This window comes from Perognathus longimembris, chromosome 28, assembly GCF_023159225.1.
Source record: "Perognathus longimembris pacificus isolate PPM17 chromosome 28, ASM2315922v1, whole genome shotgun sequence".
Taxonomy (NCBI): Eukaryota; Metazoa; Chordata; class Mammalia; order Rodentia; family Heteromyidae; genus Perognathus; species Perognathus longimembris.
The window spans coordinates 27,656,162-27,662,154 of NC_063188.1; the positions used below are offsets into that span (position 1 = coordinate 27,656,162).

Consider the following 5,993-nt stretch of genomic DNA (forward strand, 5'->3'; position numbering starts at 1 on the left):
GAGTCCTAAATTTGTGGTCCTCAGATCCTTCAAACTTCCTCCTGGTATTGCGAGGGCAGGTTTATGAGAACTATTCCATCAGAATGTTCAGTTTTGCCTACTTTATACAAATGCCATAATATACTTTCAAAATACAAAAAAATCAAAACTTCACAAGAGAAAAAAATCACAAATCTACAATCATCATAGTTCAGAACAATGAATATCACACACCTCTCAGAATATCTAAAGGAACAATAGGGAATTAAATATATCCAAATAAAAACACTTAAAAAACAAACCAAGTTAATTTACATGAATAAAAATATAGACTAAACCAGGCATCAGTGGCTCACACCTGTAATCTTAGCTATTCAGGAGACTAAGATCTGAGGGTTGCAGGTTGAAGCTAGGCCAGGCAGGAAAGTCCCCCATGAGACTCTTATCTCCAATTATCCACCAGAAAACCCAAAGTGGAGCTGTGGCTCAAAGTACTCAAGGCATTGAACCCCCACAGCCAACTAAAAAGAAAAACAAATCCAGATTAAATACAACTATCAGTGGATCTCACAAAAAGTGTTCTAAATAATTTAAAATACATTCTTTCATCATAGTGTAATTAAGCTAAAACTCAATAATAAAATTTAACTATAATACTCCTAAATGTTTGATAATTAAGGAACATATGTTTATATATTTCATGGGATAAGGAAGAAATGAGAATGAAAACCAATAAGACAGTTTGAGATAAAAAAAAAATAACAAAAGTATGACTAAAAATTGTAGTATGTAGCTAAAGCAATGTTTATATAAGGAAGTATACAGCTTTAAATATATTTATTAGAAAAGAAGAAAACTGGGCTTCAATTAAGTTATTATATCAAAATGTAGATGAAGGCACCACCACGCTGCTAGATCAGCGTCCCGGACGTACTCAGGATGGTGCAGGCTAAGAGCTGGACGCTGAAGAAGCACTTCCAAGGTCACCTGCAGATAGTAACTTTGAGCTGAAGACTACTGAGCTCCCACCGTTAAAAAATGGAGAGGTCCTGCTTGAAGCGTTGTTCCTCTCCGTGGATACTTACATGAGAGTGGCGGCCAAAAGATTCAAGGAGGGCGACATGATGATGGGACAGCAGGTAGCCAGAGTTGTGGAAAGCAAAAACTCAGCCTTTCCAACAGGAACTATTGTCCTGACTTTCTCCGGCTGGACAACGCACTCCATTTCTGATGGGAAAGGGTTGCAAAAACTGCCTACAGTGTCCAGATACATTACCACTGTCTTTGGCTCTGGGCACAGTGGACATGCCAGGTCTAACTGCTTACTTTGGCCTACCAGAAATCTGTGGTGCGAAGAGTGGAGAAACAGTGATGGTTAATGCGGCAGCAGGTGCAGTAGGCTCTGTTGTGGGGCAGATAGCCAAGCTCAAGGGGTGCAAAGTTGTCGGATCCGCAGGTTCTGATGAAAAAATTGCCTATCTGAAAAAGATTGGATTTGATGCTGCTTTTAACTACAAGACTGAAGAATCTTTGGAGCAAGCTTTGAAAAAAGCCTCTCCTGATGGGTACGATTGCTATTTTGATAATGTGGGTGGAGAGTTTTCAAACGCTGCTATATCCCAGATGAAGACATTTGGAAGAATTGCAATCTGTAGGGCAATCTCTACATACAACAGCACTTGCGCACCCCTGCCAGGCCCACCTCCAGAGAAGATCATCTACCAGCAGCTCTGCATGGAAGGGTTCATCTACAACCGCTGGCCTGAGGACATGGCCCAGAAAGCTCTGAAAGACTTGCTGAAATGGGTCTCAGAGGGTAAAATCCAGTATCATGAATACCTTATCGAAGGATTTGAAAACAAGCCAGCAGCATTCATGGGAATGATGAAAGGAGAAAATTTGGGGAAGACAATAGTGAAACCATTAAGAAAAATCATGGAATCATCACTGGATGATTAGCTCTTTACTATTTGGTAAAAATGTGTACTGCCTAAATTATCTAAGAATCAGCAACTGTAATGAGGTGATCTACCTAAAATACACTCTAGTGATCTGTGATTAGTGATGGAGTGTGAAAATTTCATGAACAACAATCAGCCATCTCTCTACCTTCTATGGTTCCACCTTTTGGTGGTAAAATAATAATAATAATAATAATAATAATAATAGCGGTTTTTTAGTCCAAAAATCTGCCTGTGACTTTGGATTTCTGATTTCTCATCAGTAAAATGAGGGTGTTAGCTAACACCCTGCAAAAGTGGGTGAAATTGAAGTCTGAAGATGGCCCCTAGTGCTTATGTTAACACCAGGCTGATATCAGATGTCTAAGGGCCCATACTGCTGTGCTGTAGTTGAGTCTAATAATGTAACAGACCAAGGACTGAATCTTTCATTGACAAACACTGCCAAAAATTAAAAAACATAACACTGGGAATATATATGTATGTATTCATGATTTAAGTCTTTCACTTACCAAGGAATATAAAAGGTGTAAACATATAGGAAGATATCTTGCCATGGTTTAGAAAGGAGGGGAATAGAAGCAAGAAAGACTAATACAGCGTGCATTTGATTAGAGTACCTTATATGCATATATGGAAATAACACAGTGAGACTACTGTATGACTAGTAAATTAAAAATTTAAAGGTGCCATGCTTTTTGGACAAGAAGATTCAGTATCAGAAAGACGTCCATTTGGCTGATCAGTTCTGCCATCGTAGACATTGAGAGGTTACATAAAATTGTAACAAGGAACTAATGAGGGAAAAGGTGCATCTGTAAAAAAAAAAAAAAAACTCTGGAAAGTGACTATTACTGCCTTCAAAGAAAAATGGAGGGCTGGGGTGTGGGTCAAGTTTACTGGAGACTTCTGGAAGGACTGGGATTAGAGAAATCTTTATATTGTATAATCTTTTGCACTGTTTGAAATCTGAATCTTATGCATATACTCAAATACAATTAAAAAGTCAGAGTACAAAAAATGCAGATGAAACAGTAAATCAACCACAAAAATACAGAGAAATAAACAGATAAATATAAAAAGATATACAAGAAAAACAACAAAGCCAGTTGAAATATTAGAGTATTCCTTCATAGATCTTGAAAAGTATTTTAAATTGATAAACTCTGGGAAGATTAATTAAAGGAAGCAAAGAAGAATAAAATTACCAATATCAGAAAATGAGACAAACTAACACAAAATCAAAACATTACAAGGTAACACTTTTACTTCTGGAAAACTAGGGTTAGGAGAAAATATAAGTAGTGAAATATAAATGTATATTTATTTATATAATAAATGTGTTTTACATCTGTTATTCAAGTACTTGGAATAGTGAGTCAGGAAGATTGTGGACTACAAAACCAACCTGGGCGATAAAGCAAGTCCGAGGACAGCTCGGGCAATATAGAAAGATTGCCTCAAAAAAAGTCTCTGTAATTGTTATATATCTGTGAAATAATATATATTATATATAATATTTTCCTGAATAAGTGACTTTAAAATTATATGTAGTTATATAGATGTGTATATATGTATGTATATATATATATATATATATATATATATATCCACAAGTATCAGTGAAAGTCTGTGGCATTTGAGCCATACCTCACTGCCTCCTTCTCCCCAGATCTTCTAAGCAATATTCCAAAAATCTCACATCCACTGGGCAGAACCTTTAAGCCAGGCATGACAGTTCAGCAATATTCAATGCAATATTATTGTTAAGATATCCTTACTAAAGTGAACAACAAATTCAACATCATCCATATCAAAATTTCAGTTGCCTATTTTTATAGAAATGGAAAATGTGATCTAACAAAAGCTTTAGATTTGAGAACCATATGAAAATTTGTCTCATAGATGTGGAAAGTAGAACAGTCCAGAGGTTATGGAAGGGAAGGGTATAGATAGCGGGAAGTTGGATAATAAACACCAAAATACACATAGATATACGTTCTAGTATTCTACAGCAAGTTGGGTAAATATAGTTTGAAATAATACATTATACATGTTATAAAGAATAAGAAGAGAAGAGCTTGAGGTTTTCTAACACAAATAACTGATAAATGTTTAAGGAAATGGAGCTGGGTACCAGTGGCTCGTGCCTATAATCATAATTACTCGGAGGCTGAGATCTGAGAACTGCAATTCAAGCCACTCCAGGCAGGAAATTCTCTGAGACTGTTCAATTAACTGACCATAAAAAAGCCAGAAGTGGAGCCCAGTGCCAGTACCCAGGCCCTGAGTTCAAAGCTCAGCAACAGCAACAACAACAATAAAAGAGTTTAAGGAACTGGATAATCTTGATTTTCTCATTTTACATTCTACTCCTGAATGCAATCATCACACCATTTTCATTATATACTAAAGGAGTGTTACACTAAAAAAGGCCAAAAAAATTACCACAAATACTGATTTTTTTTACTCTTTTATTAGTGTATAGTAATTATAGGAAGAAATTTTGTTATGGAATTTCCATACATGCATGTGTATTTTAATCAAATTAATTCCCTCATTTACTCTCAGTTATTGCTCTCCTCCCTTTTGAGGCAATTTTAACAGGTTTCATTATTCTATTTTTCATACATATGGATGAACTATTTTGAAGAGCTGGGTGCCAGTGGCTCTGCCTGCAATCCTAGCTACTCAAGATACTGAGATCTGAGAATTATGGTTCAAAGCCAGCCTGGGCAAGAAAGTCCACAAGACACTCACCTGCAATTAACTATCAAAAAGCCAAAACTGGAGATGTGACTCAAAGTGGTAGAGTGCTAGCTTTGAGTATAAAAGCTCAAGGAGGGCCCAGGCTTTGAGTTCAAGCCCCAGGACTGGCACAAAAGAATTTTGATCATATTTGCCTCCCCTTTCACTCAAAATTCTGATTTTACAAGTGAGAAAACAGACCAAGAAAATGAAAGTAGCTTTAAACTTGTTGAAAGTACTATTAAGAATTGAATGCAGGGGTTGGGGATATGGCCTAGTGGCGAGAGAGCTTGCCTTGTACACATGAGGCCCTGGGTTCGATTCCCCAGCACCACATATACAGAAAACGGCCAGAAGTGGCGCTGTGGCTCAAGTGGCAGAGTGCTAGCCTTGAGCAAAAAGGAAGCCAGGGACAGTGCTCAGGCCCTGAGTCCAAGGCCCGGTACTGGCCAAAAAAAAAAAAAAAAAAAAAAAAAAAAGAATTGAATGCAAGTCTTTTAACTCAAATTAAAAATTCTTTCAAATTTAGCTCCTAATATATCATATCATACCCCCTACTCTAGAAATTATATTTTCTATTATTATTTTAATTGTAAAAATTTATGGAGTGCAGCATGATAGTCAAATTATTAGCTCATGTTGGACATATAATTTCTCACTCCAACTGAGACCACATTTCATCTGTTTTTGAGTATGTGGTTCTCCCTACTCTAAACACTTAACGATATATGTAAGTGTGTAATTTTACCAAATCAAGATAATGAGATATAATATTATTATGCCATAGGCACTATTCAGGCCCTTTTGTGGTTCCATATGAATTTTTGGATTGGTTATCTCATGGAAGAATGGCATCGGGATTTTCACTTGTATTACATATATTTGTAGATTGCTTTGGGCAGTACTACCATTTTCATAAATCTAATTCTTCCAAGCCAGAAACATGGAAAGTTTTTCCATTTCCTTATGTCTTCTTCAATTTATAGTTTTCACTATAGAGATCTTTCACATCATTGGTTAAGTTGCTTTCTTGTTTTGTTTTGTTTTTGGAGACTACTGCAAATGGAGTTGCTTTCTTGATTTCAGCCTCAATCTTTCTTGTTGGATTGATTTTATAACCTGCTATTTTACCAAACTTTTTAAACTGCTCTAGTAGCTTGGAGAAGAAATCCATGGAGTCCTTTAAATACAGGATTATGTCATGTGTAAATAGGAATAATTTCACTACTTTCTTCCCTACTTGAATCCCTTTGCATTTTTCTCTTGCCTTACTGCTCTTACTAGGAATTCCAGTACTGTATTGAA

The 5,993-nt window shown here is 36.3% G+C and overlaps 1 pseudogene; it reads left to right on the top strand.

Moving 5' to 3' along the window:
* The first annotated feature begins 918 nt into the window (after positions 1–918).
* Positions 919–1,938, top strand: LOC125342989 (annotated as a pseudogene).
* The last annotated feature ends 4,055 nt before the right edge of the window (positions 1,939–5,993 follow it).